The 22,856-nt window shown below is 43.9% G+C and overlaps 1 long non-coding RNA gene across 1 annotated transcript; it reads left to right on the top strand.

The window, feature by feature from the left end:
• The first annotated feature begins 8,121 nt into the window (after nt 1–8,121).
• LOC125096443 (uncharacterized) lies at nt 8,122–13,895 on the top strand. The gene is made up of 3 exons (XR_007126190.1): nt 8,122–8,619; nt 11,935–11,991; nt 13,621–13,895. It is a non-coding gene; the product is annotated as an uncharacterized LOC125096443 (long non-coding RNA).
• The last annotated feature ends 8,961 nt before the right edge of the window (nt 13,896–22,856 follow it).

Genomic DNA, 22,856 nt, shown 5'->3' with positions numbered 1-22,856 from the left:
ACAACCTAATCTGTTTAAAACACAAAGAATCCTTTATAGCGTTGTTCTCTCCCCTCATTATTGCCATCAAAAGATAGTTGCTTGCCATGTAAATTCTCATAAAGCCAACTGGTCCTTATCGTGATCCATTGGCTCTCAGGGCATTTCCTTCTCTGTGAATCAGACATGATTCTTTTTTATAGACTTTCATATTTAGATTTATGAGTAACATGGTAATGTGTCCTAATAACTGTCTTTTTCTTTTAAACAAAGAGGCATTTGTTCAAGCAGCTAAATATAGCAATTACTCAATACATTTCCCCCTCTTCCGCCTACTTTTTGCAATGAAACTGTGCACTATGTCATTGACATAAAGCAAGAGAGTATAAGAGATGTGTTTATTTGACCTTGGGCAAAATACCTCTGGTCACTAAGCCTTAGTTTGCTCATCTTTAAAGTGTACATAAGACTATACTTCAAATACAGTGATTATGAAAATTAAATAGACAATATGAATATTTAGTGAAGTCCTGGCTTTGCTTTAAACAACTGATTGTTTATTTATTTATCTTTAAGATTTATTTATTTATTTTGGCGGGGACAGGGCAGAGGGAGAAGGAGAGAGAGAATCCAGAATCGGATTCTCAGCTGAGCATGGAACCAGGGCTCCCTGCATGGTTCCATCCCACAATCCTGAGATCATAACCTGAGCCAAAATCAAGAGTTGGCAGCTTAACCAAATGAGCTCCCCAGGCGCTCCCAAATTGATTATCTTTTAAAGATATCTAAGTCATAAGAAAGAAAGTCTTCCTATTTGCCCATATAGTGCCACATATTTCCCCATGTAGTCCCCATTTCCAGTGCTGGTCATTCTTTTGCATGGGTCTGGGTTGAGCTGAAGTCAAGCCTAGGCTGATCAGGTCTGTGCAGTTCCTTGTCTAAACCCACACTGTGTGTGCAAGTCAGAGCCAGGGCCAGAACGGTGGCCTCTAGACTTCCTAGGAAGAGTCCTTGCAACCCTAGCCCATGGCCTTCCACCATTAGAGAGGGTATTGAATTGAATTGTAAGCAAACAAGTGTCTTCAGATACTCTTGAGCACCAGTTCCCTCTGGGCAGTGATGGCACCATCGACCCACTAAAGGATGAGGACCTTGAGTTGCTCCGGCATTTATCAGGGCCTGGTGTTTACAGACAGCGCTGCTGACTTGGGATAGCATGTGGCCAAGCAACCAAAGTAAGCGGTTTGCAAAATGATCGAGTTTATCTTCTTCACCTTATCTACATTTATTTTAATCGTGTTTGAGAATGTTCCAGAAAACATAACGGACACTTTGGGAGTCACAATTCTTCAAAGTGTTCAAAATGTGGGGCTTTTTATCTGATTTTCAATAAAAATACATTTATTGTAGGATAGTTAGAATGGAAGAATACGGGGCGCCTGGGTGGCTCAGTGGGTTAAGCCGCTGCCTTCAGCTCAGGTCATGATCCCAGGTCCTGGGTTCGAGCCCCACATCGGGTTTTCTGCTCAGCGGGGAGCCTGCTTCCTCCTCTCTCTCTGCCTGCCTCTCTGCCTACTTGTGATTTCTCTCTGTCAAATAAATAAATAAAATCTTTAAAAAAAAAAAAAGAATGGAAGAATACTCTAAATTTCTAAATCATACTTAATCCTGTAACTTATAGACAACTACTTTTAATATTTTGCTGTATTTCCTTTGTCTTTTTGCATACATATGTACATATGTTATATATGTAGGTTATATGTATATATATATATATTATATGTACACACATATATTACAAAATAGAAAACCCCCTTGTATATACAGCATGGCCCAGATTTAAAAAATAATATAATAGCATCATTCCTACAATTCATGAAAGAGCTTTCAAAAATCCTGATTTTGAGTGTTTGTGTAATCGTGTACCACATAACTGATCCATGATTTATTTAACCAAAGATCTCTGCTTCAGATGATAAAATTATCATCCCACTGCTGGGTTCCCTTTTATGGAAGGGAAGGAAATGCCTCTCGGGTACTGCCTAACATATATTATCTTCCTGGAGAAATAATTTGCTTCTTTAATACAAAGGGTATTACAAGCTCTATTTAAAGATTTTTTTTTTTTATTTGACAGACAGAGATCACAAGTAGGCAGAGAGGCAGGCAGAGAAAGAGAAGGGAAGCAGGCTCCCTGCTGAGCAGAGAGTCCGATGCGGTGCTCGATCCCAGGACCCACCCTGGGATCGTGACCTGAGCCAAAGGCAGAGGCTTTTAACCCACTGAGCCACCCAGGTGCCCCACAAGCTCTATTTATACTGTCAGACAGCAGAGACTACATTGGCGGTTTAGGTTCCTCCTGTGGCAGACATACGAGAAACGACAGCAAATAAGAACCTCGAAGCTTTTTTCACTTCCCCTGAAGGAGGTCATGTGGTCGCTGACATGTTTGATGAAGATAAACACTTGGTACATTACCTTGATTCCTGTATTTAGTTGTTCCCTCACATATTCCCAGAGGATCCTAAAGAAGGATAAAGCCTGTTTATTAGTGAATTATTCTTCCCTCAAGAAACTCAACTCCTACTGTATATTGCTATTCCCTTTGGCCCTGCTGAGCTGGAGACAAATGAATTCTGATTTGAGAAGAGATCTGTATTTACAGCTGTATGAAAGGGATATTCAAACTAAGTTAAATGTAAACTCCTTCCATAAAGTTTTAAAAATTAATTTCAGAGGTAGAATTTGTGATTCATCAGTTGCATACAACACCCAGTGCTCATCACATCACGTGCCCTCCTGAATGCCCATCACCCAGTTACCCCATCTCCCCACTGCTCCCTCCCCTCCTGCAACCCCCGATTTGTTCCCCATAGTTAAGAGTCTCTTATGGTTTGCCTCCCTCTCTATTTTCGTCTTATTTTATTTTTTCTTCCCTTCCCTTATGTTCTCCCACACCTTTTAAACATTTCTAGCTCTTTTATTTCCAAAGGTGAGATGTCATTTGGTTTTCTTCCATCAAAAATGTCTTTCTGGCATCGCATAGGTTTGCCCTGCCCCAGCCACACCCTCTGGCCTGTGCCACTCCCTCATTCCTTGACACCCTGGCTGTGAGCTCTGCCTGGTTCTCTGAAGATGGGGTCACAAGAGATCTTCTGCTCACTGCTGGTTTGTGTTGCTGGATCACTGAGTGTGATGGTCAAGAAAGAGTTCTTGAGATGTTGTATGGTGCAACTTAGTAAATTTGTTCTAGTGGCACGGGGACAGGACCCCATGCTAGAGCTGCACCTTGACTCTGTGAAGCTGGTGGTTTTATGCTTAGTGCTCAAGGGGGAGGGGACATGCAGGGAGTATGAGATCATAAATGTCTTCTTCAAATTCCTACTTGTAAAATGACTTTTGCAAGATTTTTCTGGTGCTTATCATGCAGTTTGATATTAGCCATCAATGAGACGTACAGGCAGTCATGAGACCCTTTAAGAATGTAGCAACCAGGATGTATTTGATCCTTATCAGAACTGTGCAGGCTATAGGCCAGCCTTCTGGGCTAAAGGGGGACATTTTTCTGCTTCTTTCCCCCACCTCATCAGGATCCATGTTACTGATGAAGCTGTTGATGGCAAGAATCATGGACTATAAACCACCACCCACAGCAAATATCTCAATATCCTTATCCAATGCACTTGGAAGGAACCATGTCCCAAGCCATAGTACATGCTGGAGTAGGGTGTTGGGGGAGGGGGATGTATATGGACTGGGTTTTAAGGAGGGCAAATGGAAATGAAGCGAAGTTCTATTTGGGAGAGGGACAGGAAGGAAGCAGAAGGGGGCGGGGAAGGACATCTAATCACTGTGTTACAGGATTATGAGGTTCTTGTCTCACAGAGTCAAAGAATGAATCTCAAGGACACAAAAGGGTGAAGTGAGGTGGAAGTTTATCAAGTGAAGGTGAGAACAGAAAGGAAAGGGAAAAAGCTCTCTAGAGTGAGAGGGGTCCAAAGAGATTGCCACTGAGGGCTTCTAGGGGCAGTGTTTTCTGGAGAACTGACTGGGAAGCTTGCGGCCTTGAGCTGCGTGTGTCTTAGTTTGTTCCCTTATCTCTCCTTCCGCTCTGTCTCAGCGTCTCCACCTGCCCAGAACAGTCTGAGAGCCAAGACAGGGGCCTCCTATCTCTCCTGCCTGGAACGTGACTCCTTCCCTACTCACGGGACAGGATCTGTGGGCAGGAAGAGCTATACTAGGATTGTGAGCAGTGACTCTACTTTTTAAATACTGGGAGTTAGGGATCTCGCAAGTCTCCAAGGAATCCGGAAACAAGGCTCTCAGGACCTTGAGGGGCCAGCTGTGGCCAAGATAAGGTTACTTTCAAACGTGAAGGCACAAGGGCAGCCATGAGCTCCTCCAGGAAGGTCATGCTCTGCATGTTCAGGTATTCGTGGGCTGCAAGATGTTAGGAGATGTTCATTTAAGCTACATTTCTTTTGCCTTTGTTTCTCACATTGACTTTGTGCCAGGGTTTTTCTTTCTCTGATATGATAGTCAACGAGGAGAGAACAAAAGAGAAGCACCTCGCAAGCCCATGTGGGGTATGTGCCTGGCTTGCACAGGTAAAATTAGTTCCAAAATTGCACACCCTGTACTTCCTCGTTCAAAGGGACTTTTACCCTCATTTCTTCTGTGTGTGACTCTCCAGCCCCAGAAGCTATAAGACCCTGTCACATGACAGGGTCCACCAGGCAGTTTTCAACTGCTTTTTGCCATCACCCAGGCTTTCCAACACTGGGCCACCTGGATATACTTCTCTTGGGGAAACAAAGGTCCTGCCCTGAGGTCTGGTCTGAGCACCAAGAGGTTCTCATCAGCTTTGCATTTTATTTCCTCCTTTTTCCTGTATGGGAAAACCCTCAAATGGTTATGTGAGCATAACCTCAGCCTTTCTCTCTTCCTCTCTCTTATTGGGAAGAGACTATTTTGCTGTGCAAGGGGTAGAAACACAGAGGCGGCTAGGGTCTGTTGGTGTGGCTGAGCTTTCCGTCCTTTGGATATTTATTTCTGAAAATAAGAGTGAGCATTTTGTTAAGACCCACCCCACCCCCCAAAGGTACTAGCAAGATTCCTTTTTGTTAACACACACACACACACACACACACACACACACACACACACACAAACTCATCTTCAGCCCAGCAGCTGTGAGCAAGAGCAAGAAATAGAACCTGCTGATGCAGCCCTCTGTAACTTAACTGTACCGCAGCCAAACCACCCTACCATGGACTAAGAATGAGCTCAGAACAATGGGTAGGTTTATGCAATGTCTTGGAACCACAGTGGAAGCTTCTGACCAGATGGCCAAAATGGGAGGTGTTTATTTTTTCTTCTCTTCTTTCATTCTTTGCCTCATAACGACCACTCCCAACCTAGAAATCGATTTTGGGTGATACTACTGATTCAGAAAGCCAACTTTGGAACAAGGCCAACAAGGCACGTGACTTTCCTGACTCATTTCTAGGCAGAGAATACATTCTGGCCTGATTTACACAACTATTGCACAAACTGGCTTTCCAAAAGATTTAGGTTGAATCAAAGGGCTCATTCATATCACTGTTTTTTGAAAATTGCTATATTCCAGAATTAGGCTACTCAATATTCTCTAAGTGGTATGAATGTGCTTTAGAATTGGGGTACTTCGAAATGTGTTAGTTTGTTCCCTTTTGGAAGCCCTAGATAAAACTTCTCTTCACAAAGGATTAGTGGTGAGCTGTTCCACATGGATGTTTTTATCCAAGACTGGCCAAATCTTCCACATTCTCTCCCTACTATAGGACAATGGCCTCAGTAATTCTCCTATTTTTCTATAGAATAAGAGCTTATATACTTACATGCCACATTCCAACACAAGTCATTAAGAATTTTCATCTCTACTATAAATGTGCAAATGTAGAGATAAGAAAGCATCTTATGTTCTTTGTTTGGTTGAAGGGGTAGGTAATAAGCATCTCAGAGGGAGTTAAGGTTTGGACATTGGAGTTGGGTTTACTACCAAGCAATCTGGAAAACATAGCAGTAAACCCTGTCTGGAAATTGCAAGTCACATTCCAAAGAAGGCTGGAATGACTAAAGAATAAACCTACCAATAATGATTCGTGCTAGATCCTGCTAGTATAGGCATGCATTTTAAGAACAATTTTCTCATACAAAAGAGTCACCATCAAAGGAGTAGCCACAAAAAGATATACAGGTTTTGTTCCCATTCATAGAAAGTTTAGAGTCGACAAAACTGAACTCTATTTTTTAGGGATATATACACAAGTAGTATAGTTAGAAAGAAAAATGAAGAAATAAACACAGAAGTCAGTGCAGTGGTTCCCACTAGGAGAAAGGGGTGGGACCAGGTATACCTGGGTGGTTCGTGATTGTGGGTCATTTTATTTCTTGATCTGGGTGGTGGCTATACAAATGTTTGCTAGATTCAGTAAACAACACATATGTGTTTCATACATTTATTTTCTGAGAACTTGTTTTATTTCATATTAAAAATAATATGAAAAAATGGCAACATTAATCATCCCTAGGGAGATAAACACAAAACTTGGGAGCTATTGACTGTTCAGTGACTGACATATTCTGCATTATCCTAGAGTGAAATTCTCATCTGGAGATCATATTTAAGATTAGAGGCTGAGGGATGCCTGGGTGGCTCATTTGGTTAAGCGCCTACTTTCAACTCTGATCTTGGTCCCAGGGTCCTGAGATCAAGTCCCGCATCTGGCTCCTTGCTCAGTGGGGAACCCGCTTCTCTCTCTGCCTGCCACTCCCCCTGCTTGTACTCTCTCTTTCTCTCTGACAAATAAATAAAATCTAGGGAAAAACAAAAAGATTAGAGGTTGAACATGCTACTGCCCTTGATGCTGACTTCTCTTTGACAGTTCGGGACCACAGGCGGCAAGGGCAGGGCTGGAACAAGGAGGGCCCAGCAAAGATGGGGAGCAAGATGAGGGAGAAGACATAGTACAGGCCAGGGAAGCCAGAGGTCAGAGTGGAAACCAAAGGTCAAGAAGGCAAAGCTATCGGTGGTAAGAACAAGGCTATGTGTCTGGGCACCTGGCTGGCTCAGTCAGTAGAGCACGTGACTCTTGATCTCAGGGTTATGAGTTTGAGCCCCATGTTGGGTGTAGAGACTGCTTAAATAAATAAAAAAAATTTTTTAAAGAACAAGGCTATGTGTCAAAACTAGGCACTCAAACAGAAGTCTAGACAATATTGGCAAGTTTTCAGAAGGAAAACTTGGAGCTCAGGAGATGTGATGTTTAGTCTCCTGGCATAGGCCCAGTAGAGCTGGGAGGGAGAGGCTGGTGGGAACTCAAAATTACATGTACTACTAAGACAGCAGTAGCTCTTGGGGTCCCTGAGGAAGGCAATGTAAGAAATGATCGAGTAAGTAAAAGGAAGGTTAGCCTAAGGATTCAGTCATTCAAATACTGATTGAGAGCCTCCTATGGGTCAGATGCTATCCTAGGAATTGGAAATCAGTGTAAACAAAACAACCTCTGCCTTCCTAGAACTTATGATCTAAGAGGTAGTGAAGGAGCAAGAGGGGCAGATAATAAATAAGTAATTATACAACTAAAAGGTGATTCTACACAGTACTATCGGGAAAATAAGACAGGATAATGGAGAATGATCTGGGAGGGGCTAGTACTCAAGAATGTTGAGAAAAGCGGGACACCTGGGTGGCTCAGTTGGTTGGACGACTGCCTTCAGCTCAGGTCATGATCCCGGAGTTCTGGGATCGAGTCCCGCATCGGGCTCCCAGCTCCATGGGGAGTCTGCTTCTCCCTCTGACCTTCTCGCTCATGCTCTCTCTCACTGTCTCTCTCTCAAATAAATAAATAAAATCTTTAAAAAAAAAAAAAGAGTGTTGAGAAAAGCTCTTCTAGAGGAGGGACAAGTAGAAAGACAATGAAATGAGATGTTACCGGCAGTCTGGAAAAGTTGTCAAGGGCAGTAATACAGAAAAGAAGCAGAGATGAGATCTGTGATTAAGGCCCAGCTGTTGAACAGGGCTTGGGGCCAGGAAAACTGGCTACCTGGAAAACCTGGAAAGATTAAGAACAGCCCAGTCCTGAAGGGGCTGAGGTACTTGATCCATTATCAAAGTTGGGGGCCCAGGCTTGGCAGAGCCCAACAGAGACCATGACTCCAAGTGGGGTGGCTGACCTGGAGCTTGATCCTGGGGAACATGTCAGAAGTCAGAGCCAGGCCTCAGAGCCAGAAAATCCTTTGTTTAAGACACACAACTGCATTTCCTGAGCCAATTGTCTTTTCCCCAAGGAAACCTCAGATCTCTGGTTTGGAGTTCTCACTGTGATCTCTGACGTACCACATGAAGCACATCACAGAACATCAAAGCTGGAGAATGCTACTGGATTCTCTCTTCTTGGCTGAGGATGGTGGCCATATTCCAGTTGTCCTGGGGTTACAAAACACAGAGATGGACAATGCAGAGAAAAGTCCCTTGGCCTCCACAGATGTCTGGAACACATTTATTTGTCAATAGCCTACTTGTAGTGTCTGTCTCCCGGCAAGATAAAGTCTCCTGGAATACTGACCATTGAAAGCCAGGGAATCAAGCAGCATAAGGTTAGTGAACTCATATCTTGTCTAACTCATGGCTTGCCTTAGGCATATCTTAGAGATATGAAGGGTTCAGTTCCAGACCACCATGATAAAGTGAGTCTTATAATAAAGCAAAGCAAATGAATTTTTTAGTTTCTCAGTGTATATAAGCATATTGTATTCTAGTAAGTATGCAATAGCATTATGTTTAGAAACATGTATATGCCTGAATTAAAAATATTTTATTACTAAAAATGCTGACTCTCATCTGAGCTTTCAGCAAATCATCATCACTGATCCCAGATCACCATAACAAATATGAGGAAAAAGTTTGAAATCTTGTGAGAATTACCAAAATGTAACACAGAGACACGAAGTAAGCAAATGCCATTGGAAAAATGACATCTATAGATTTGCTTGACACTGGGTTGCCACAAACCTTCAGTCTGTAAAAAACACAGCATCTGTGAAGTGCGACAAAATGAAATATGCCAGTATTTACAATTAGCCCTTAGCTGTTCAATTATGTATTCTGGAAGGGTCCTTTCACCCAACACAGTGGCCAGTTCTGGTCTTCCAATGTCAAAACAGTTGAGAAAAAGGGCAAAGAGAATGATTCTATGAGACTGCCCTATGAGAAGCTGGAAAAAATTCCTTCCTGTTCCACCTCCTACAGTGAGGGTTCACTGAGACTGTCCCTTCCCCAAGGAGATCACTAAAACAGATGACTCCGTAATCTTCCTGGCCCACTTCATGGCTTTGCTGAGAGGTCAAATGGTGGAAAACTATAGATTAGCTGTAGAGTATTATGGAAATTTAAGGGGTCATCATTATTATTATTTTATAGTAGGACCACGTTAAAATCTATTGCAGGCCCACAACCTTGGTGGTTCAACAGAAAAATGAGGTGACCAGGTCTAAAAGGCCAGGCAGTGGTGTGGTGGTAAATATTGAACAAACCACCTTCAGGGTGGGGGAGCTCCAATTTCTGTGGTGTAAATACCGCTGCCATGGGTGATACTGAGCCACCGATGGGATGCCACCAAACACAGAATTGGGAAGATAAGAGCACAGTGGTGCAAGCTGGCCCCAGCATACCATTGGCTGCAGCAGGGACAGGGGGTTCAATGGGAAATCAAACACAATCCGTGCCCTCATAGACTAATGCATGGATGGGTTGAAGAGATAGACCACCCAGTAAAGCATCTTGCAGTCGTATAATAAACAACAAAATCCTGTACTTAAAACAAATACTGGCATTTTTTCCCCCAGTGAAATCTGTGCCCTAACAGGAAACAAAACCTTAAACTAACAAGATAAAGCTTTACTAGTAGAATTCAGCATCAGTTACAGTCAAGGGAGGTCATGGGAAATTCTACCTCTTAAAGATAGCTGCCTACTTTTTTATGAAGACTGGCTGTAAATGTAATGACACATAATAGATTATGTTCAATGATCTCAGCTCGGTTACTGATAAGTATCAAAGGTACTGAGTCAGGGGCACATGGGTGGCTCACTTGTCAAGCCCCTGACTCTGGATTTTGGCTCAGGTCATGATCTCAGAGTCCCTAAGGTCAAGCCCGGGTGGCTCCGTGCTCTACAGGGAGTCTGCTTGAGATTCTCTGCACAGCCCGCTAATGTGTGCATTTGTGCATGCCTGCTCCCTCTCTCTCTCTCAAATAAATAAATCTTCAAAGGTACTGAGTCAAAGAAAGGGCATCTATGAACTAGAAGACCTGCAACCCATCTTCTTAACACCTGCTAGCTCCTGCAGCTCCCTGTCCCTACATTGGCTGGGGAAAGGGCATTAGAGGTGGGGAGGGGTGTGTGGGAGGCATGGGAGAAGCTTAAGAACCAAGGAGAAGAAGACGTGGACCCCATTAACATGTGCTTGTCCTGCTCTTTTGAAATCCATAATGTATACTCATACCACATGCTCCTGGGCAACCCTGCCATCTGTTGGGGTTCAAAACTCAGCCACACCTTCAAGATTTGAGCATCACATGGTCTTTCTCCCTTGGCTGTTCTGATGGCACTTTTCTCTCTCCTCTTCTGGCTCTTCACATGTAAGGGCTGCCTTCAAGTTTCCACCTTCTCTTCTTTTTTGCTTTCTATATTTTCTCTTTTAATGTTGACAGCAACTCCCTGTCTTCCTCCATGCAGATCACATCATACTGGCTGATCAAGACCCTTCCTCTTCCTGTTAATCACCAGGTGCATAACTGGTCTACTGTAGGCCTCTGGACCACCAGTTTAAACACTGCATGTCCTGGAGTTAGCTTCCTGCTTTCCCCTCTGGCCAGTTCCTCCCCTTGAAGTCTCCATTTCTCCTAATGACATGACAGTATTTCAGTCAGCAAAAAATGAAATCTGAAGTCATTTTTAAAAGTTCCTCTTTCTCTAGTAGCTCTCACCATGTTAATCGCTGAGGTGGTTTTCCTACTTACTGGCACCATTGTCATTCCGGCTTTCATGAACTCTCATGGGACCACCTCTCTTTTGTGGCTGTTTCTCTCTGCTCCATCCTGTATCTGGGGAGTGGATCATCAGTCATGGTACCCCATCCAGCCTTTACCATTGTCATGTGACCTGAGCTTGGCCAATCAGGGTCCTTCCTTAGAGGTTTCCCAAATTGGAGGTCCAAGGATGTTTTGGGTTCTCTTGGTTTTATGCTCTTTAGCTTACAGGTGGATTGTAAGCATGAATCCAAAACTACTGGTAGCCATGAACCTGAATGTCTGGAGAAGCCTAAAAGAAAACAGTTTATTCATAAATAAGAAGCAGCTATGAGAGTCATGCCTTTGTTCTCAACCTGATTTCACTTAACCTTAAGGGTGGCTCTAGTCCTATCTCCATTCAAAAAGCATGTCCTTAGCTCACAATTATATAAAGTGGTTTTGTGTTTGTTTTAATCACAAGCTATTTGCTGGCACAAGGGAATGGAACCATACACACATTTTTAAAAATTTAAATTAAAATATATGTTCTTGCCCAAAAGTAAGGGCATACAACTGAAATGGCGGGGAAATTCCTATTTGAGTTTCGGAGAAAGCAAAGCTGGAATTAATCAGTCAGCTCTCCCCTCAGCAGATCTGCAGTGCTATAAGCCTTGCTTAGAGCATGTGCCTTCTCAAACTGAGTGTGATTCTAGTGTTCAAAGAGTTGAATCTTAAAATCAACGCAATTCCTGAATGCAATCTCATTATTTCATTTGGTGTTCAACTGCAGAAACAGCCATAATTTCTGTGCTCTTGGGAAAACATTGGTTATAAAGGCACCTTCCCAAAGGCTTTTCAAGAGTAACTGCTGACTTTCCTTACTTTTCTCCTCATCCATCAGCTCCCCAAAGAAGACGCAGCTCTCTGGTACCTGTTCTAAGTCACTTCATACAACTTTGTAAGTAGGAACATGTTAATTTTAGGCTCCTTTCTAGGTTATAAACCCATTTTCTGGTAGAGTTAACTTACTTAAGAAACATCCATTGGTGCACTCGCAGCAGCATAAAGCACCAGGGGTCTATTAGGGAGGGAGTTAACCCAATCAACAAAGCTAGACTCCTGCTCCAAGGGGGTTTATGATCTGGTACAGTAGTTTTCAAACTTGGCTGCAAATTGCAGACAGCTGGAGAGTTCCTCTTTCAAGTGGTCTGGGATTGGTCAGGCGCACAAGGACTTTCAGCTTCTTTGGTGATGTGATTGTGCAGCCAAAATTGAGAAATGTTCTTCTGGATGAAAAGAAGCACTCGCAGGGTACTCTGAGACCCTGGGGGAGAAGGACCCTAAGAAGAGAATCTCAACCTTACAAGTGAAAATCTTACAAAATGCCCTTGTTCCACACCAAACTCGTGAATTCAGAATCTCAGATCACAGGGCATTAGTATGTTTTAAAAGCTCCCTGAGTGATTCTGATACCCAGAGATGGTTGAGAACCTGGAACCCCCCTAGGGAGGTAGAGGGGAAGGCTTTCTAGAAGGACTGACAGCCACATGGAGACTTGGAAAATACATATGGGTACTTGGGCAAAGAAGCAGGCCAGGCCTTGACATTTACTTTGGTTTTCCCATAACGCCCATACAGGCTCTGGAACATTATAGTTACTCAATAAACTTCTGTGAAGGAAATGTTCGGGATCACTGAGGTTACATGGGTGGAAACATCTGTATTCGTTTCCCAGGGCTGCTGTTACAAAGTACTACCATCTGGATGGCTTCGTGCCATAGGAATTTATTGTCTCCAGTTCTGGAAGCTAGATATCTGAAGTCCAGTTATCACCAGGGTTCCTTTTTGGAAGCTCTGGGGAAGAATCTACTCCATGTCTTTCTCACTTCTGTGGGCTGCTAACAATCCTTGACTTTCCTTAGCTTATGAGTATATCACTCTAATCTCTGCCTCCATGGTCACATGGCCTTCTTCCCTTGTAGGTGTTTCTGTGTCCAGAGTTCCCTCTTAGTCTAAGGACCCCAGTCATTGGGTCATCCAGGCCCAGTCTAATCTAGTATGAACTCAATCACATCAGTAAAGACCCTATCCCTAAATAAGGTCATATTTATAGATAGCTGGGGTTAGGACTTAAACAGATTGGGGGAGGGGTACAATTCAACCCACATGGAATCCTGAAGGGTAAGAGAAGCTGGAGGCCACAGAATAGAGAGAAGTAGGCCAGGAGAGAAGCCTGAACTTGTCCTAGCCTTGTCCCTGCTCCCATTGGATCTATTCACTTGAGTGAGTGGCTCTGAAATATTTTCCAGTTATGAACCCCTAGTTTTTGTAGGACTCTTCCACACATGACACATCATTAATTTGTGAAGTTACACTTCACATTTTTAAGGAGGAAAGAGAAATATTCTGTAAACCTATCGGAGACTGTGACATCTTCCGTCCTCCATCTGAGGCCCTAGCTTTATCGATTTGATTCCTTCCCTAGCTCAGACTAGAGGGCGGTGCACACTCAAGACTCAGACCTGTGGTGCTAAACTGGGACAGATGTCATGGTATCTGTTTCTCTGTCTTTGTCTCTCTTCTCCAGGCTCTCTGTTGGTCCTCCGTTCGGGTGTGCCCTGTTGGAAAGGATAAACACACATGTGACATATTTAAAGTTTGATGAAAGGACTGAAGAATTCCAGCTGATTTTTATCCAACTTTAACACTTAGTTTTCAAGAAGCAATTGTGGCTTCACGAATTGGTAAGATTAAAAAGAAATATTTTATCCTATATCCTTCTCCTTAGAAGACCCCACCTCACTGCCCACGCTGTGAACTGGGAAAATAATAAACTGTAAAAAAAAGTTTTAGAGAGGGTGGGGGAAGGGAAAAGGGAGAGGGAGAGAGAGGATCTTACCCAGGCTCCACGCCCAGTGCAGAGCCCAACGCAGGGTTTGATCTCATGACCCTCAGATCATGACCTGGAAATCAAGAGTCAGTTGCTTAACTGACTGAGCCACCCAGGCGCCCCTAAACTGTAAAGTGTTTTAATTCAGATAAAAGTTGAGTGTTTTGAGTATATGACCATGACTTGTACATAAACTTGGAGCCTTCCCAGATAGCCTAAAGTCTCTGAAAGCATCACACACAGTCTCCATGGCTTAACTTCTGCCTCCTCTGCCCCACTGCAGTCTGGCTTGTGTGCCCACAACTGCAGTGCAAATACTTTCTGAAGATGATCAGAACCTTCAGATTGTCAGATTTCATGGCTTCAGACTTAGAATGGCTAAAATTTAAAAGACTGCCACAGCAGGCGCCAGCATCTGACTCTTGACCGGCTCAGGTCATGATCTCAGGGTGGTGAGATTGAGCCCCGTGTGGGTTCCATGCTGGGTTTGGAGCCTGCTTAAGAGTCTCATTCTCTCCCCTCCCTCTGCACCGCCCCATGCTGTTCTCTCCTTCTCTAAAAAAAAAAAAAAAAAAAAAAAAAAAGACTGTCACAGGGAGCACTGGCAAGGATGTGGTAGGCCTGGAACTCTCAGACACTGCTTGTGGGCATGTAAAATGTAATACAGGTCAGCAGTTTCTTTGAAATACAGGTCAGCAGTTTCTTAAAAAGTTAAACATACCGCGAACAATGAATAGTGGAACACTACATCAAAAACTGATGATGTACTGAATGATGACTAATATAACACAATAATAATAAAAAGAAAGTTACACATACACATGTCACATAAGCCAGCCTAAGGATTCGCGCAAGAGAAAAGAAAGTGCACGTTCATACAAGGACATGAACGTGAATAGTCATAGCCACTGGAAATTGGCAGTTAACGGGAGAATAGATAAACAATTGCAATATCTCCCTGCTGTACCCACAGTGGACTATTACTCAGCAAAAAGAAAGAAGGAGGGAGGGAGGAGGGAAAGCTCTTTATATTTGCTCCAAAATGGATGAGTCTCAATCTCAAAATAATTAGTCCCATTCCTAAAATAAGGAAGCCAGATTTATTTTTATTTTAAAGATTTGTATTTATTTTTCAGAGAGAGAGCACAAGCAGGGGGAGGAGTATGAAGAGGGAGAAGCAGGCTCCCTGCTAAGCAAGGAGCCCAATGCGAGACTCCATCCCAGGACCCTGGGATCATGACCTGAGCTGAAAGCGGACACTTAACTGACTGTGTGTCCTGGGATCCAGGCATCCCAAGGAAGCCAGATTTAAAAAAGAGTCCATGCTGTATGATTTCAGTTGTACAAAATTTCAGAAAATACAAACTAAGTCATTTTCAGGGAGATGAAACAATGTACCCCCATCCAGAGCTCCATAGTGATGGATCTGTGGTTGCCTGGGAAGGAGGGATAGGGAAGGGTAGAGACAAGGGGCTACAAAGGACCAGAAGGAAACTTCTGGGGTGATAGGTATGTTTATCAGCTTCATTGTGGTGATGGTGGGTATGACCATATGGAAAATGTATGAAATTATGTGCTTTAAGTGTGTGTGGCTTACTGTATGTCAATTACACCTCAAGAGAGCGGTTTTTAAAAGCGTCATGCATGCATTTCAGTCCTATATTTACTGATTTATCGAAAGCATTTGGGAAATCTGACAATTTCCGCCTCTTTGAAATGCTCCTCTCCCCAGGGTTTCAGGACATTGCTTCCAGATCTCCTCCTTCCATTAGACACAGGCAGGCAGAGGGTATCGCTTTAGCTTCACATCGGAGTTAGAATTCTGGTCCACTGACTTTTTTTTTCTTTTTTTAAGATTTTATTTATTTATTTATTTATTTATTTATTTATTTATTTATTTGACAGACAGGGATCACAAGTAGGCAGAGAGGCAGGCAGAGAGAGAGAGGGGGAAGCAGGCTCCCTGCTGAGCAGAGAGCCCGATGCTGGACTCCATCCCAGGACCCTGAGATCATGACCTGAGCCAAAGGCAGAGGCCTAACCCACTGAGCCACCCAGGTGCCCCTGGCCCGTTGATTTTAAGCATAGAGACATATTTGTCTAGCATCATTTTGAGCAGCTGCAATAATCACAAAAAAGCAAGAAAACATCTAATCAACCTGCAAATCCCAATATCCCTTAAATGCTTTCATATTTCCTGGCTGCCATGACACCAGAAAGGGGTAAGGGTTAGTGTGTTTGGGGGTATTTGGTATTTTTCATCATATGTGAATGACTATCCCTATAAAATAAGGAATTATGGAAAGACTAAAGATTCTAAGAACCAGCCCCCAAGGAACCCATCAGCCTTCTTACATGGCCCTGAAGCCTGCAGAGAGGTAAGGAGTTGATGCTCAGGGGCCCAGATGAGTAGTGTGGCTTTTCGTCCATCACTTCTACAAACCTGGGGCAGAGAGAGGGTAGGACTTGGCTAGGCTTTGTTCTCCTTCGATGCAGTGCAGACACGCATCTCTGGCTTGACCTCCAGGTTCTATCTTCACCCTGTTCGTGGAAGAAGAGCCACTTTTCCAATCCTGATCAGTCTCGCAGCTGCTCACAGCAAGGGCTTCGAGAAATAGCAGGTGGCCATGCTTTCAGAAGCTGCCTTGCCTTGCTAGACCATTGAGTAACTTTTATGAGATCTATTGCCAACTTTTTAGTTTACCCAAGAGTTGCCCAAATATGTTATGACATGTGCTTATTTAATAATTCCCTACACATGGTTTGAATTTAAGACATGAAATCTACCAGATCGTGGATCTGTAATTTGGCCAGGATGCTGAAGTTCAAAGTCAGGGAACTGCAGCCCAAGGGTCTGTGTACATCATGAATCACAGTTGTTAATCCTTATAGGAATCACATGCTTCGGTATTGACAGGGGCCTGTTTTGAGATTCCTTTGTTTACTAAATTCACGGTTGTCATGGTAATAACAGTCAAATGTGGTTGTTACCAAACTTACTTTTTGTCTCGTTCCAGAAAGCTTTCAGAGGAGTTTCTCTTTCAAATGGTGTCAAAAGGTTAGGTGCCCCTAGGGGGAGCAGCACACAGAGTGAGAAGCAAGCTCCCGGCTGAGCAGGGAGCATGACGTGGGACTCCATCCCATGACTCTGGGATCACGACCTGAGCCAAAGGCAGATGCATAGTGACTAAGCCACCCAGGTGCCCCTGTTGGCCCTTGTAGGAAACAAGAGCCATTTGGCTAGGAGGCACTATTAGTTGTCTATTCCATCAAAGGGTATTTGCATCATGAGGTGGTATTGAAGGAGACAAGAGAAAGGAAGTCATTTGCAGGGAGACGAAACAACCTCAATCAAAGCTCCAAGACCAGCTTCCCTTTGGGGTGTGTGAGAAGCCAACTGAGAAGCAGACAAGCAGCGCTTCCTCTTTCTGTATCGACATGAGTCTTGTCAGTTATTTAAAGACTTTCTTGTTTGGGGGCCCTGGACCTCAGAAATGAGACAAGCTCAGGAGTACAGAAGGGCCTAACCCTTAACACCGAGTGATGGTACTGAAACTGTCATGTTAACTTTGAAACCAAGAGAGAGACAGACACAGAGGGAGGCCAGATGGCTCTACTGCTACCTGTAGAACAGTAGGTGAGAGAAACCTTCTTTTAAAGAAATCACCCATCAAAGACTTGAGCTAATATAAAGAAAAATAGGGGCACCTGGGTGGCCCAGTCGGTTAAGCATCTGAGTCTTGATTTCAGCTCAGGTCATAATCTCAGGGTCACGAGATGGAGCCCCACATCGGGCTCCCTGCTCAGCACAGAGTCTGTTTAGAATTTTCTCTCTCCCATTCTCTGCCCCCCACTCCCAAACTCTCCCTCTCTCTCTCTCTCTCTCATTCTCTCTAAAAATAAACAAATAAATCTTAAAAAAATAAAAAGAAAATATTGTGAATTCCACCAATGTAGACATTTGAATCTGGATACCCAAAAGAATTCTTCAAGTAATATTAGCTAGTATTAATTGAATATTGACTATATGCCAGACTCTGTGTGCACTGAACTCACTGAATTCTCTCAAGACACACAACTGTCTGATCTATTTTATATATGAGGAAATTAAGGCAGAAGCCATTGCCTAGGGCCATAAACAGATAAATGACAGAGCCTGGATTGGGACACGGCCCCAGTGACTGCTAATTCCCCCATGATACTCCTGACACTCTGCTGGCCCTGGGGAAATACTGTTAATGGTTTTGTCCATTTGTTTTCATCAGTGGGTTTGTTTTTGTTTAGTTTATCTTAGTTGGAGACTGGGGGTGGGGATGCCACATCAGTGGGGATTGCTTGTAATATCTAAATAATATTGTAATGTAATATTACATTTTATTTACAATGTACCTTTACATGTACAATTACATTTATTTACAATGTAAATAATATTGTAATGTTTACTGAAATGTGTATGTGAAGCTAAAATGTCCAGTTCAGGAGTTAGGCTCCCTGCCCAAGGAAGCACTGTGCCCCGGAATGGATGGAGTATGGAACCAGGAGTCTGGAGCCCAGGTTGCTGTCCTGGAACTCACCTGTCATGTGATTTGTAGGAAGCTGAGTCTTTGAGCTCACATTCTTCATCAGTGCATTGAGCCCCAACCCCCTTCATACTCATAGTAGAGGAATAAGGCAGTGCTTTCAGTTCCCTCCAACCTGTAATTACATTAACAGTTTGGTTTGACTCAACACTTTCCAAAGCCCATAGAGAGGCCATGGAATGAATATGTATCTTTTTCATCCCCTATAAATCTGGTTGGGGGTGGGCGTTGCGGTCTGCAGGCTTCGTGGAGGTGACACTGCCTTTATAGTTTTGTAACGAATAGCAAGTCTGGGAAAGCAGAAGGGAAAAGAGTCTTGGGGCCCCCCACAAGACACGTTTTCATGTGTTCTTTGCTTCCATTATGACCTCCTGCCTTGGTCTTCAATTTACAATCAACATTACTTGCCCTTCTGTACTAAGCACTGGGGGGATGGGAAAAAGTATTGCTCTCCTCAGGATGGAGAGCCTGCCCTCAAGGAGCATAGCCACCAAGGAAGGATTCAGATAAACACCTGGCTAAGTGCAGCCATTGTCAGCCTCTATAGGAGACAGCAGGCAGGTCGGGGCACCAAGAAGAAACAATTTTTTTTTAACCCAGAAAAATGTTTTATCAAGAAAATGACACTTAAAGAGCCTTGCAAGCTGAACAGCTAGCTGGTCAAGAAGGCTCAGGGATGGGGAGTGTTTGAGAGAGGGAAGACGGGAAGCAATGAGTTTCTAGTCCTATTTGTGCTTACCTCAAAGTCCAGCGCTGACTACCAACAGAAAAACTGCGTCCAGCCTGACCACATCTGTGGTGGGTGGAATGTCCGTTCTGAAGTTTCTGGGAACCACTGCTAGCATTAGAAACAATCTGTACCCACATGTTTATAGCAGCAATGGCCACAGTCGCCAACCTGTGGGAACCTGTGGAAAGAACCAAGATGCCTTTCAATGGATGAATGGATAAAGAAGATATGGTCCATATATACAATGGAATATCCCTCCACAGTCAGAAAGATGAATACTCACCATTTGTATGGACATGGTTGGAACTGGAAGAGATTATGCTGAGTGAAGTAAGTCAACCAGAGAGAGTCAATTATCATATGGTTTCACTTGTGGCTCATAAGGAATAACATGGAGGACATTGGGAGATGGGGAGAAGTGAGTTGGGAGGAATCGGAGGGGGAGAAGAACCATGAGAGATTGTGGACTCTGAGAAACAAACTGAGGGATCTGGAGGGGAGCAGGGTGGCGGGTATTATGGAGGGCAGGTATTACATGGAGCACTGGGTGTGGCGCATAACCAATGAATTTTAGAACACTGAAAAAAAATTAAATTTAATTTTAAAAAAAGAAAGAAAAAGAAACAATGAGCTGTGAGAAAGTCATGTTCCTCCAAACAGAAACTAGATGCTGGCAAGTGGATAAAAATGTCAGGAAACAAAACTTTTCATTGTGCTTCTCTTTTAAAAATGAGAGGCCGCAAGAGGGCGCCAGACTTCAGTTTTCTGAATCAGAAAACAGGGTATGGCAAAGTACAAAGAAGGAAGAGATCACAGTTAAAGGGAATTTGCTTTTATCATTTAAAGTGTAATTTGAGGGGTGCCTGGGTGCCTGGGTGCCTGGGTGGCTCAGTGGGTTAAGCTTCTACCTTCAACTCAGGTCATGATCTCAGGGTCCTGGGATCAAGCCCTGCATCAGGCTCTCTGCTCAGAGGGGAGCCTGTTTCCCCCTCTCTCTCTGCCTGCCTGCTTGTGATTTCTCTCTCTCTGTCAAATAAATAAATAAATAACAAAACAAAAATTTAAAAAGTGTAATTTTGTCCTCTAATAAGAATAGATAAAGATTCATAGTGCTTTGAATAAATGTGAATATTGATTTATCTTTTAAATTCTAAATTTGGGTTTAAAACACAATATAAAATACATAAAGTATTGTTTTTTGCAATGGGATTCAGGCCCAGTGTTTAAGGATTGAGGAATCCAATAATAAACCTTCCAGCCCACCCTCTTCTTGATATTTGTCTTCTGGGCTGAGTAGACTATGCCTGTGAACAGGTGCTTTGTTTGTTTATTCATTCATTTAACAAGTATTTGTTCAGATTCTATTATGTGCTAGGCAGTTGCTAGGTGTTGAAATAGAAGGGTAAAAAGACAAGGAGAGTGGATAAAGAAACCGTGGTCCACCGTCCTGTTACTCAAGGACAAAAGGAAATGAGTTATCAAGCTATGAAGAGACTCGGAGAAAACTTAGATGCACACTAGTGAAAGAAGCTAATCTGAAGAGGCTGTGATCCCAACTATATAACATTCGAGAAAAGTCGAAACCACGGAGGCAGTAAAAAGATCAGCAGTTGTCAGGGTCTAGGGAGGAGGGCGGGGTGAACGGACAGAGGACTTTCAGCGCCCTGAAACTATCCTATATGAGACCACCATGAGGGACATGTTTTTATGTATTTGTCAAACCCATAGAATGTACAACACATTCTATGGCATCGAATCCTAATGGAAACTACGGGCACAACACATTCTATGGCATCGAATCCTAATGGAAACTACGGGCTTTGGGGGATACAATGTGTCTGTTGGCTCACCCGGTGGGCAATGTTGATGGCAGGGAAGGCTGTGCACGTGTCAGGGCAGGAAGTCTAGGGGAAATCTTTGTACTTCCTGCTCGGTTTTGCTGTGAACCTCAAACTGCTCTAAAAAATTAAGTCTTTACCAAAAAGAGAAAAAAGAAAAAGAAAGAAGATATGGGTGTTGCCCTTGAGGAGCTTAGAGTCTGAGGAGGAACAGACAACCCCCAGAACAAAAACAATACCACAGGGGCACTGCTCCAAGGAAGGCTTCAGTGTTGTGGGAGACCAAGAGAGGGGCCCCACGTCTCCCTGCAGTGTGTGTGTGTGTGTGTGCGCGCGTGTGCGCGCGTGTGCGCGCGTCTCTCTCTCCCCAGAGGCCCTGGGCCATTACAGCTGCTGTGGGGAGCCCGGTGCCTGGGGAGGCTGGAAGAGCTTCCATTTTTGTGCTGATGGGACCTCTAGGTAGTGGTGAGCTTTTTGATAAGTCGCTTTACCTGCTGGAGCTGTTTCCTCATCTCTGACTCGGCACTGTTGTTCCCGGCCATCTGTAAGCCCGGAACATAAAATCGATCATTGATCAATTGATCATCATCAAATTCTTTTGTGTATACGTAGTGAAACACGCAGAACGTAAAATGTATCCCTTGAACCATATTTATGCCTACGGTCCAGTGACCTCACATCCATTTACATTGACGCATCGCCATCACCACCCTCCTTCCCCACAGCTGTCTCACCTTCCCGCAGTGAATCTGTCCCCACTCCACCTCCCCTAGTCCCTGGCAACCAGCATTCTATCTTCTGGTGCCTCAAGTAAGTGGAGCCACATAGGACTTGTCCGTGGTGTCCGACTCATTTCACTCAGCACCAGGTCTTCAAGGTTCACCCGTGTTGGCCTGGGTCAGAGTCTCATTCTTTTTGAAGGCTGTCCATCATTCCGTGGTGTGTCAATGGCCACGTTCCCCAGGAACTGAGCAACTGGGAGAAGGAGAGCCCTGACAGAGAACACACGAGCCCCCCTTTTTATCTTTCTGGATCCAAGGACAACGAGTTCAGACCTTGGTGTTCAGCAGGCACTGCTACTTCTGCTGGGACAGCTCATCCTTTTCTCAAGATAGGCGAGAGATCCTGCCTGTGGGATGGCCTTGGATTCTTCCTGATTATTAGGCAGGAATCTGTTTCGCTCCCAAGAACATGCTCTATTATCATGGGTCGCAGATAGGGAAGCCCGAGAGAACCAAGGCTTGTGCCTTCCCTTCAGCGCTCTCTGGATCTGTTCGGGCTGCTGTAACAAATGCCACAGACTGGGGGGCTTATAAACAGCAGAAATTTCTTTCCTCACTGCAGTGGAAGCTGGAAGTCTAGGATCAGAGTGCCAGCAGGGTTGGGTTCTGCTGAGAGCCTTCTTCAAGGCTAGCCTCGGCTGACATCTCACTGTGTCTTCACATGGGTGGAAAAGGCAAAGGAACTCTTTGGGATCTCTTTTATGAAGGCACGAATCCCACTCATGAGAGCTCTACCCTCGTTACTCAATCACCTCCCAAAGGCCCCACCCCCTAATGCCATCACATCAGGTGTTAAGATTTCAACATAGGGATCAGTGGGGAAGGGGTGGATACAGGCATTGAGTCCACAACCCCTCCTTTACGTGAGATAGCAACAAAACCAGAGCCCAGGGTGTTCAGAACCTGAAGGCCCCATTCATGCAGTTTATCAGAGACCAAAAACTCGAGTATGGGAAATGTGGTCTTAATTACCACCACGTGAAATCGCTCCGTGATGTGGTTG

This window comes from Lutra lutra, chromosome 3 (assembly GCF_902655055.1).
Source record: "Lutra lutra chromosome 3, mLutLut1.2, whole genome shotgun sequence".
NCBI lineage: Eukaryota > Metazoa > Chordata > Mammalia > Carnivora > Mustelidae > Lutra > Lutra lutra.
Note: the sequence above shows the minus strand (reverse complement) of the source record. Positions and strands in the feature narration are given on the sequence as shown.